Raw genomic sequence first — 12,448 nt, forward strand, 5'->3', positions numbered from 1 at the left:
GCGAAGCGCCGATCCGAACTTAAATCCCTGCGGATAAGAAGTTATCGTCCCGTAGGTAAGAGCGACAAAAACACGCAAACGCACTTCCTGTATCCACAGCTGCCGGCAGTTCGATATTTCGTAGTACGATGCTCACGAAATACCGCACTCTTTCATTCTCGTATCCAGACTGCCGACGGAAGAGCGCACTTTTTATCAGCGTCTTCTCCGGGGAAGCACCGAAAGATTACTCTGCTCTAAAAGCGTTCTGCTTCTTGTCACTAAACGATTAAATGGAATCACAAAGAGGCACCGTCCAGAGCCGAAGTGAGAAAAGCGCCAACAGGACATCAGTTAATCTCATTATGGGAATAACAGGTTGTTATTTGTTTGTTAAACGGAGGCAGAGTGCTGCTTCGCACGAACGCATCCTCGTAGACAACGATTGCTTGCCTGTGAGGTGGTTTTCTCATTCGGAGTTAGATCTCGCATTACGACCAACGAGATTATTGCAGTGGTGTTCGTGTGCAAAATGTCTGTGCTACGAGCGGTGCCATTTCATTAATCAACAGCGAGATTTCGGAAATTTTGCCTTATCCACCGTCAAGAATGGTCGCGGCACATAGAAAGTACTGCAAGCAGACCGTAGGACCATAAAAGAAGAGGTAGGCACACTCTGGTACACACGAACTACTGAGGTATACCGATTCTTTTAGGTGAAAATATTCTCATAACCCGAACATTTTTCGTGTGCTCGGTCACTGAAGGACATAAAAACCGATTAGAGGTCTGTACTTCTAATATAGGATTTTATCTGGAAAACACTATTTTTACCAAACACAGTTTTTTTCTCAATTTTGAGATAAGCCATCAACAGAGATCTATGACAGTGACATGTCAATGACTGTCTGTTTTCCTTCATTCTAGTATATTATCAGGCCTCAAACGCACATTTGTGCGTAAGATTTTTGATTTCCTTCTTACTGCATTCTTTTCATTTTATCGTGCGGATTCTTTTTATGATGTCTTGAACCGAACCGCGCTTATAGCACTGCAATGATATAAATGAAAATCCGGACAGAATATTATATTAATAAGACGTAACTGTATGTTTGAATTTCTAAGGCTCTGAGCACTATGGGACTTAAACATCTATGGTCATCAGTCCCCTAGAACTTAGAACTACTTAAACCTAACTAACCTAAGGACATCACACAACACCCAGTCATCACGAGGCAGAGAAAATCCCTGACCCCGCCGGGAATCGAACCCGGGAACCCGGAATTCCTAAGGAACCAAACTGCAGAGGTCATCAGTCCCTAGACCTCTACACTACTTAAACTAACTTATGCTAAGAACAACGCGCGCGCACACACACACACACACACACACACACACACACACACACACACACACACACGCACACAGGGAGGACCTCCGGCGGGAGGGGTCGCGCAATCCGTGACATGACGCCTCAAACCGCCCGGCCCGGCAATATGTAAGTGTTAAGACTGCAACTGAGAATATTTATTTCAAGACCTACACCCTAGAGTGATCAAACGACCAAATCTGGAGAAAGAGAAATATCACGGAAGCGAAACGAGATTTTCAGGAATATTTGTTTGTTGACAACTGTAAAGTAATTTAGTAGGAGCTCGTTTTGTTTTTAGTCTGCGTCCCACAAGATGACAAATGTACCAAAAAATTGTTATCAACGCAGAAAAATTATGCGGAATAGAGAGACCGGGTTATTTGGTAACCGTGATAGCGTTACGGAGATGTTTAATAAACTCAAGTGGCAGACTCTGCAAGAGAGGCGCTCTGCATCGCGGTGTAGCTTGCTGTCCAGGTTTCGAGAGGGTGCGTTTCTGGATGAGGTATCGAATATATTGCTTCCCCCTACTTATACCTCCCGAGGAGATCACGAATGTAAAATTAGAGAGATTAGAGCGCGCACGGAGGCTTTCAGACAGTCGTTCTTCCCGCGAACCATACGCGACTGGAACAGGAAAGGGAGGTAATGACAGTGGCACGTAAAGTGCCCTCCGCCACACACCGTTGGGTGGCTTGCGGAGTATCAATGTAGATGTAGATGTAGAAGTTTTTAGTCAGTTTGGCTCCTCTTCAGCGTCAAATATAGGCTAAAGCCGTATGTGGTTGCCTCAAATGCTGACCGCACTTGTTCTCCTTTTCTTAATAGAAGTGGTAGCGCTTCCTTTTTTGATTGACCCTAAATGTTTTCCATACTCGTGTACGGAGTGATATTAAATGCGACTTCTAAGAGACTGAAAACGGCTGAAGGCAAATAACCGATATTTCGGTCGCGTCTAGCATGAACAGCAATTTTTAACGTACGTGTTACTGTTCTGGCCTACGCTGTGAAAAAAGAGAGAGAGGGGGGAAGAAAGAGAGAGAGGTGGGGGAGAGAGAGGAGGTAGGGAGGGAAAGAGAGGTGGGGAGGGAGAGAGAGAGATGGTGAGAGATATGAAATAGGCGATGACATTCACCCACACACTTGGTACTTGGAAAGCCCTGAGGCAAATGTCAGGTATCCCAGCGAAGCGGGCTGTATTCTTGTGTGTGCGGTTTGTTGTTTCAGCACATTCGGAGCAGTATCACCGCTGCTTCGTCGTCACCGGACCCGGATTTCGTCGCCGACAATGAGTTTCGCAAATTCTAGCAGCGCGTTTACACATGGCGCTGCGAGCCGTCGCCGATGTCTCCTCTACTTTCAAGAACGTTTTTAGTCACTTCGCACAAGTTCTCGTTGAGGAATGACGAGATACAATTCAGTCGAAACCGAACAGCTCCTCGGCACGGTTGCGTGTTGCTTCATTTCCTCTATGGCCTCCTGTTCGTACTGTCCCGCACACGCCTTTGAGTTCCCTTCTAGGAAGTGCCCGAGCTGCTCACAGCTGTCTGTGTAATTTCGTTCCGCGAAAGCCATTAGTGAGGCTCACTGTATGAAAAATTTCCGTTATAAGGTGAAATCGTGCGACGGTGGCGAACAAGCCCCACTCCTCCCCATCTGGCCGTCGCTCCCACCCACGTCTGATTCCAGTAGTCGACGTTTCCGTGTTCGAAATAAGATTTGATTATCGTTACGTAGTAGGCAGGATATTTTGATCGTAGCCCGGTTTATCTTGTTTCCCTCTTTGACACTTCAGAAATTCGTACGATTGGACGACGGCAGAACAAAGACAACGGCCACACGCACTGAGCCCGCACTCTGTTCATGTCGTTACGATTTTATGTTTCCATTTATATTTACCGGCTGTGTGAGTCGTCGTCAGGAATTTCGTGTCTCCTCCGTAACGTTTATGCGTCTTCGTGTAACAGGAAAACAAAATTCTAGCGTTTATTGGTGGTACTTTATGTGGCTTCAAGAACAATACAGTAATTCTAATCCCAAAGAAAGCATGTGTTGACAGATGTGAAAATTACCGAACTATCAGTTCAATAAGTCACAGCTGCAAAATACTAACGCGAATTCTTTACACACGAATGGAAAAACTGGTAGAAGCGGAGCTCGGGGAAGATCAGAAGATTTCCGTAGAAATATTGGAACACGTGAGGCAATACTGACCTTACGACTTATCTTAGAAGAAAGGTTACGGAAAGGAGAACCTACCTTTCTAGCATTTGTAGACTTAGAGAAAGCTTTTGACAATGTTGACTGGAACACTCTCTTTCAAATTCTAAAGGTGGCAGGGGTAAAATACAGGGACCGAAAGGCTATTTACAATTTGTACAGAAACCACATGGCAGTTATAAGAGTCGAGGGAAGCAGTGGTTGGGAAGGGAGTGAGACAGGGTTGTAGCCTATCCCCGATGTTATTCAATCTGTATATTGAGCAAGCAGTAAAGCAAACAAAAGAAAAGTTAGGAGTAGGTATTAAAATCCATGAAGAAGAAATAAAAACTTTGAGGTTCGCCGATGAGATTGTAATTCTGTCAGAGACAGAAAAGGACTTGGAAGAGCAGTTGAACGGAATGGACAGTGTCTTGAAAGGAGGATATAAGATGAACATTAACAAAACCAAAACGAGGATAATGGAATGTAGTCGAATTAAGTCGGATGATGCTGAGGGAATTAGGTTAGGAAATGAGACACTTAAAGTAGTAAAGGAGTTTTGCTGTTTGGGGAGCAAAATAACTGATGATGGTCGAAGTAGAGAGGATATAAAATGTAGACTGGCAATGGCAAGGAAAGCGTTTCTGAAGAAGAGAAATTTGTTAACATGGAGTATTGATTTAAGTGTCAGGAAGTCGTTTCTGAAAGTATTTGTATGGAAGGGAAACATGGGCGATAAATGGTTTGGACAAGAAAAGAATGGAAGTTTTCGAAATGTGGTGCTACAGAAGAATGATGAAGATTAGATGGGTAGATCACATAACTAATAAGGAGGTATTGAATAGAATTGGGGAGAAGAGGAGTTTGTGGCACAAGTTGACAAGAAGAAGGGACCGGTTGGTAGGACATGTTCTGAGGCATCAAGGGATCACCAATTTTAGCATTGGATGGCAGCGTGGAGGGTAAAAACCGCAGAGGGAGACCAAGAGATGAATACACTAAGCAGATTCAGAAGGATGTAGGTTGCAGTAAGTACTGTGAGATGAAGAAGCTTGCACAGGATAGAGTAGCATGGAGAGCTGCATGGAACCAGTCTCAGGACTGAAGACCACAACAAAAACAACATGTGGCTTGCTAGAGTTCTAGATATGAAAAGACAGACGCATGACATCAGCTGGCCTTCTACCAGCTACTTTATACTTTCTGAACATCTCGTCAGAGAAACGAATCCTGGTGTCTCAGTACGTTCCTGTCCGCCCCTGGTAACTGAGTGGTCAGCGCGACGGAATGTCACACTTAACGGCACGGGTTCGATTCACGGCTGGATCTGAGATTTTCTTCGCTCAGGGACTGGGTGTTGTGTTGTCCTTATCATCATCATTTCATCCCCATCGACACGCAAGTCGCCGAAGTGGCGTCGACTCGAAAGACTTGCACCAGGCGAACGTTCTACTCGACGGGAGGCCCTAGCCACACTGCATTTACATTTATTTAGTAAGTTACTGATTACGGGTACGTGATGCTGACAACAGAAATGAAACGAATGTGTGGCAACTGAATTCCTGTCCGACTCAGATTAGCACTAGCTCCAGATTCTGATTTCAGTTCCTCCTTCTTCTAGTTCCTCTCCGTTTCGGATGATGCGTCACCATTATAACTATACCAGTTTTGCTTGTTTGAAAATGTTCCTCGCCCGTGTGTGATGTCCGTGTCCCAAAACTTCCAATCCAAAATGTTCTTCTTCTTCCTCCTCTTCTTTTTCCAGGTATGTTTCCTCGAATAACATACTGCAGCTGTGTATGCAAGTTCCCATTCCTCTCATTTCATGGTCTGGATATTGTTTCCCGCATTTCCTTCATTTTGTGGAGAATGTCGTTGCTAATAATTGTATCTGTCCGCGGCACTCTTAGCGTTATACCGTATAGTCACATCTCAAATGCCTCTAGTCTTTTTCCCGTCGTCTCGGTCAAAGTCCAGGTCTCATCTCTTTAGAAAACTATTTGAAATACGTAGCAACGTACAAATCTTCATTTTGTTTCAACTGAGAAGCGCTCGCTGTTGAACACATTAGTCACTTTACTAAACCCATCTTTGGCTTTCTCAATAGTGACTTCAATTTCTTGCGAGTTATGCCATTGATTGTTAATGTTGTTTCCCAGATATGTGTATTTGTTTACTTGTTCAGTAAGTTTATCATGAATGTTTAGATGACAATTTGGTATGTCCCTCATGCTGATGACCATGATTTTGTTTTATTTGTGTTGGTTCCTAGGCCATAACACTCATTACAAGTATATAAGGAGCCTTAATAAATGTGATGATCAGGTAAAATCTATATTACATCAAAAGAAATCCTAACGGACGTCTTATATATAGTGGGAAAGTACAGTACTTTCTCAATTGGAGACTCGTACCAAACAGAGCCATAAATGGAGAATTCCTGTTTCCGCCTAAATAATAAACTCCCTGGAAGAAAATCAAACAAATAGTCTAAAAACAATATACCTACAATAAAACACCAGCGTTCCTGGGGATAGCCCTTGATAGAAGTCTATCTTTCAGAGAGCATCTAACAAAAACAGTCGAAAGCTGAAAACAAGAAACATCATCCAAGAGGTATGTGGTACAACCTCGGGATCATCGGCACCCATCCTGCGTTCTTCTGCTTTGGGTGCTGCTTTCTAGTCTCGTCAAACCATCCCCTACAGAATGGCTAAAAGTGCTAAGTCACATTCCACATCCTCAGCTAAGTTACACAGATGCTCTGTCGAGCGAGTACAAAAGGTTGGAGGATAGTAAAAATCTACTAAATGATGAAGAAATCAACAATGCAAACCATAAACTACTCCGATCTGGACGACCACCAACAAAAATAGCAAGGGTCACTGTGAAAGATGAGCTAAACCTTATCAACGCACCGACCCAAGAATGGACTGGACAACAAAATAAAACGTAATTAGAACCTAAAATGGCACATGTGCATATATTTCACGCTAATGGCATAAGCAACCATCCCCACTCCGAGATTGCGGAGAACCCTAGGCCATCAGATTAGTCACAGAAGAATGTCTCATGAGATCATACGATGGTGGTTCAAAAATGGCTCTAAGCATTATGGGACTTAACATCTGAGGTCATCAGTCCCCTAGACTTAGAACTACTTAAACCTAACTAACCTATGGACATCACACACATCCACGCCCGAGGCAGGATTCGAACCTGCGACCGTAGCGGTCGGCTACGATGGTGGGCCAGGAGACTTCCGGCTGGTGTCTCCACAGTTCTAGACGTTTGTTTATAAGGTATTACACTTTATATATTATACTATGCAGTATACGTATTTTTTTTTAATTTGTCAGAAAGGCACACGATAAACAGGCAAGCATTAGGGAAGGCTAATAGAAGGTTCTGAAAAGCCAAACCTTCTGTAAAGCTAATGGCTCACAAGACACTTGTGAAACCAAATGTAGAATATTTTTGCAGTTTACGGACATGTCTAGGCATAGCAACATGCATGGAACGACCTGAGTGACGCGCAGCCAGCATTTTGAACGGTCGGGTATACCCAGAACAAAATCTGAGAAATGCTCGGAGAACTTAAATGGAAATCTTCCGAAGAAAGGTGATTAAGTTCTCTCGAAACCGTGTTGGGTAAATGTGGAGAACATGTATTCGAAGCGGACAGTGGGATGGTTCTGCTGCCACCGACGTATACATCGCATAGTAACGTTAAGAACATGAGACAGATTAGAGTACGCATGGAGAATGTAAACAATGATTCCTGCCCCTCGCCAACCGCTGTCCCGTCAGTGCGCGAGTGAAACAGGACAGAAAATTGGCATTTCAGGTACTCCTCTGCAGGTGCAAACATAGGTTCCGAAGCAATGATCGTGTGAAACCCAGCTCGCTCTGTTCGTCCACGAGACGCAGAAATCACTAGGTAAAGGCGCCGCGCTTGATGCGGTGTTCCTCGATTTATAGGAGGCATTCGATGCAGTTCTCCACTGCCGCATGGTGAACAAAGCATGAGCGCATGGAATACCAGACCGGCTGTCCGACTGGGTGGAAGAATTTCTAGCAAACAGAACAAAGCGCGTCACTCTGAACGGACAAAAGTCTTCATATGTAAAAGTATGTTCGGCTGTGTTCCAAGGGAGTGTTATAGAAGCATTGCTTTTCACAATATATGTAGATGACCTTCTAGATGAAGCTTTTTGCGGATGATGCTGTTGTACATAGAGAATTCGCGTCGCTACAAAATTGTAGCAAAATACAGAAAGACTTGCAGAAGACCGACGCTGGGTGCAGGAAGTGGCAGTTGACGCGCAACAGAAACAAATGTGGCGTACTGAGAGTACATAGACGGGAAAAGCCTTTATTGTATAATTACAATATTGCTGAACAGTCACTAGGAGCAGTTACTTCCATGAAGTATCTAGGAGCATGTGCTTCGGAGTGATTTGCAGTACAAATGACCGCATGAAATTAATCGCGGCTAATGCAGTTTCCAGACTAAGATTCATTGGAAGAATCCCCTGGGAATGTAGCACATCAACAAAGAAAGTAGCTTACAAAACTCTCGTTCGACCGATACTTGAATATTACTATATTACTCGTCACTATGGGATCTGTACCAGATAGGACTAAAACTAAACTCCTCCGGAACAGGCCGTGAAGGCCCAACGGTACCGACCGGCCGCCATGTCATCCTCAGCCCATAGGCGGCACTGGATGCGGATATGGACGGGCATGTGGTCAGCACACCGCTCTCCCGGCCGTATATCGGTTTCCGAGGCCGGAGCCGCTACTTCTCACTCAAGTAGCTCCTCAGTTGCGCCTCACAAGGGATGAGTGCACCCCGCTTGCCAACAGCGCTCGGCAGACCGGATGGTCACACATCCAAGTGCTAGCCCAGCCCGACAGCGCTTAACTTCGGTGATCTGACGGGAACCAGCGTTACCACTGCGGCAACGCCGTTGGCTACACCAGACAGGACTGACAGAGGAGATAGAGAAGATCCAAAGAAGAGCGGCGCGTTTCGTCACAGGGTTATTTGGTAAGCGTGATAGCGTTACGGAGATGTTTAGCAAACTCAAGTGGCAGACTCTGCAAGAGAGGCGCTCTGCATAGCGGTGTAGCTTGCTGTCCAGGTTTCGAGAGGGTGAGTTTCTGGATGAGGTATCGAATATATTGCTTCCCCCTACTTATACCTCCCGAGGAGATCACGAATGTAAAATTAGAGAGATTCGAGGGCGCACGGAGGCTTTCCGGCGGTCGTTCTTCCCGCGAACCACACGCGACTGGAACAGGGAAGGGAGGTAATGACGGTGGCACGTAAAGTGCCCTCCGCCACACACCGTTGGGTGGCTTGCGGAGTATAAATGTAGATGTAGATGACACACGCCATGCCCGACGACTCACCGTGCTTTTGTTGACTGCCTAGTCTCCGTTGACAGCGTTTAAGAATATCTATGACGCTCTGGATTTCCGCCGAAAAAAAAAAATTCAATGACAGCTGCTTGCTCGAAGTGCACCTCCGTTACTGACGTCGTTATTAAGGCGATGCACAGCGCCGCCGCGTATCGGAAATTCATGAAACTGTAGAGCCCGAGGCGGAAATATTCCACGAAGTCCCCCTCGTACATGTAGTTACGGCGCGTGCGCCTGTGGGCAGCGCTTCTCTCGCACAAGCAGCTCGGCCCGGTGAGGAGCCCCTACTTACCCGCAGTCCATTAGCGCTATTAGCACGCGGTATATACTGTAGTACGCGGCCCGCGGCAGCGACGGCGGCGGCCGAGTATAGGGCAACTTCCTCGCAGCCGGAGCGACGCGGCTCGCGCTGCGCTAGAGTTCGCGTGGCCGCCGGCACTAGGCCGACGAGGCGCGGCGCTCCGTTTTCAGTCCGGCATTCTAAGAAGTTCCTCCGCAACGGACGACTCCGATAAAGCACCCCACCCCGGTACCCCGCCTCACGGGCGCCTGCGCTAAATTTCCCTGCCCGGCGCCGGCGTCGGGCGAAACTGCACCGCGGCACGAACGGCTACCGTAACGCGTCCCTCCGTGACCCCATCTACAGTGATTGGACATAAAATGGACGACTATCTAGGGACGCTGCTGTCGAGTCAGGGGGAGACATTTTATTAAAGGCGAGCTAACTTAAAATCCTGCTTTCAAAATACACTGCTGGCCATTAAAATCACTGCACCACGAAGATGACGTGCTACAGACGCAAAATCTAGCCGACAGAAAGAACATGCTGTGATATGCAAATGATTAGTTTTTCAGAGCATTCACACAAGGTTGGCGCCGGTGGCGACACCTGCAACGTGCTGACATGAGCAAAGTTTCCAACAGATTTCTCATACACAAACAGCAGTTGACCGGCGTTGCCTGGCGAAACGTTGTTGTGGTGCCTCGTGTAAGGAGGACAATTGCGTACCATCACGTTTCCGACTTTGATAAAGGTCGGATTGTAGCCTATCGCGATTGCGGTTTACCGTATCGCGACATTGCTGCTCGCGTTGGTCGAGATCCAATGACTGTTAGCAGAATATGGAATCGATGGGTTCAGGAGGGTAATGCGGAACGCCGTGCTGGATCCCAACGGCCTCGTATCACTAGCAGTCGAGATGACAGGCATCTTATCCGCATGGCTGAAACGGGTCGTGCAGCCACGTCTCGATCCCTGAGTCAGCTGATGGGGACGTTTGCAAGACAACAACCATCTGCACGAACAGTTCGATGACGTTTGCAGCAGCAAGGACTATCAGCTCGGAGACCATGGCTGGGGTAACCCTTGACGCTGCATCACAGACAGGAGCGCCTCCGATGGTGTACTCAACGACGAACCTGGGTGCACGAATGGCAGAACAACATTTTTTCGGATGAATCCTGGTTCTGTTTACAGCATCATGATGGCCGCATCCGTGTTTGGCGACATCGCAGTGAACGCACATTGGAAGCGTGTATTCGTCATCGCCATACTGGCGTATCACCCGGCGTGATGGTATGGGGTGCCACTGGTTTCACGTCTCGGTCACCTCTTGTTCGCGTTGCGGCACTTTGAACAGTGGACGTTACATTTGAGATGTGTTACGACCCGTGGCTCTACCCTTCATTCGATCCCTGCGAAACCCTACATTTCAGCAGGATATTGAACGACCGCATGTTGCAGGTCCTGTACAGGCCTTTCTGGATACAGAAAATGTTCGACTGCTGCCCTGGCCAGCACATTCTCCAGATCTCTCACCAATTGAAAACGTCTGCTCAATGGTTGCCGAGCAACTGGCTCGTCACAAAACGCCAGTCACTACTCTTGATGAACTGTGGTATCGTGTTGAAGGTGCATGGGCAGCTGTACCTGTACACGCCATCCAAGCTCTGTTTGACTCAATGCCCAGGCGTATGAAGGCCGTTATTACGGCCAGAGGTGGTTGTTCTGGGTACTGATTTCTCAGGATCTATGCACCAAAATTGAGTGAAAATGTAATCACATGTCAGTTCTAGTATAATATATTTGTCCAATGAATACCCGTTTATCATGTGCATTTCTTGGTGTAGCAATTTTAATGGCCAGTAGTGCACTTTACTTTGCGAATGGCACATACATTAACATGACGAAACTCATTGGATAGCCATATTCACATACACAGAGGGCGGTAGCAGCGAGTACACAAGATACAAAAGGGCAGTGAATGGGTGGAACTGTCATTTATACTCAGGTGAGTGATGTGAAAACCTTTCTCACGTGACTACGGCCGCGGGACGGTCATTAACAGACTTTGAACGTAGAATGTTAGTTGGAACTACATGCATGGGCCACTTCTTTTTGGAAACCGTTGGGGAATTCGGTATTCTGGCGTCCACAGAGTCAAGAATGTGCCGAGAATATCAAAGTTCAGGCATTTCCTTTCACGACAGACAACACAGTGACCGACGGCCTTCAGTCAACGACCGAGAGCAGCGGCGTTTGTGTAGAGTTGTCAGTGCTAACAGACAAGCAACACTGCACGAAATAACCGCAGAAATCAGTGTGGGACGTACGACGAACGTCTCGGTTACGACACTCCGGCGAAATTTGGCAGACGACCGACGCGAGTACCTTCTCAAACAGCACGACATCGCCTGCAGCACCTCTCCTGAGCTCGTCATCATATCGATTGTACTCTACACGACTGGAAAAGCGTGGCTTTGTCAGATGGGTCCCGATTTCAGTTGGTAAGACCTGATGGTAGGAGGTAGACCCCACCAAGCCATGGACCCAAGTTGTCAACAAGGCACTGTGCAAGCTGATGGCTGCCCCATAATGATGTGGGCTCTGTTCACATGGAATGGATGGGTCCTCTGGTCGAACTGGACCGATCGTTGACCGCAGATGGTTATATTCGGCTGCTTGGAGATCATTTCCAGCCATTCATGTTGCCGAACAACGATTTTATAGATGTCAATGACCTATGTCAGAATTGGTTTGAAGGACATTGTTTACAATTCGAGCGAATGATTTGGTCACCCAGATCATCCGACATTAACCCCGTCAGACATTTATCGCACATAACCGAGAGGTCAGTTTGTGCACAAAATCCTGTACGGGAATACTTTCGCACTATAAAGGCAGCGTGGCTGCACGAAGCGGATCTCCAGTTATAAGTCAGACACGAAGGGTCGAACATAAGAAGTTGTGATATATGGACTGTGTTGACTGTGCGAATGTACAAAGTGTACTATGAAGTTTACGTTGAATTAATGTAATGTCTAATGAGTACTTCGTCCATAAGGGACGGCATTATACGGGCTACGACTGTTGATCAATCGGCTGGTCCCGGCGGAGGTTCGAGTCCTCCCTTGGGCATGGGTGTGTGTGTTTGTCCTTAGGATAATTTAGGTTAAGTAGTGTGT

General features: G+C 46.6%; 1 pseudogene; it reads right to left on the bottom strand.

The window, feature by feature from the left end:
- Positions 1-8,416: 8,416 nt before the first annotated feature.
- LOC124621156 lies at positions 8,417-8,534 on the bottom strand (annotated as a pseudogene).
- Positions 8,535-12,448: the final 3,914 nt, after the last annotated feature.

This window comes from Schistocerca americana, chromosome 6 (assembly GCF_021461395.2).
Source record: "Schistocerca americana isolate TAMUIC-IGC-003095 chromosome 6, iqSchAmer2.1, whole genome shotgun sequence".
NCBI classification, from domain to species: domain Eukaryota; kingdom Metazoa; phylum Arthropoda; class Insecta; order Orthoptera; family Acrididae; genus Schistocerca; species Schistocerca americana.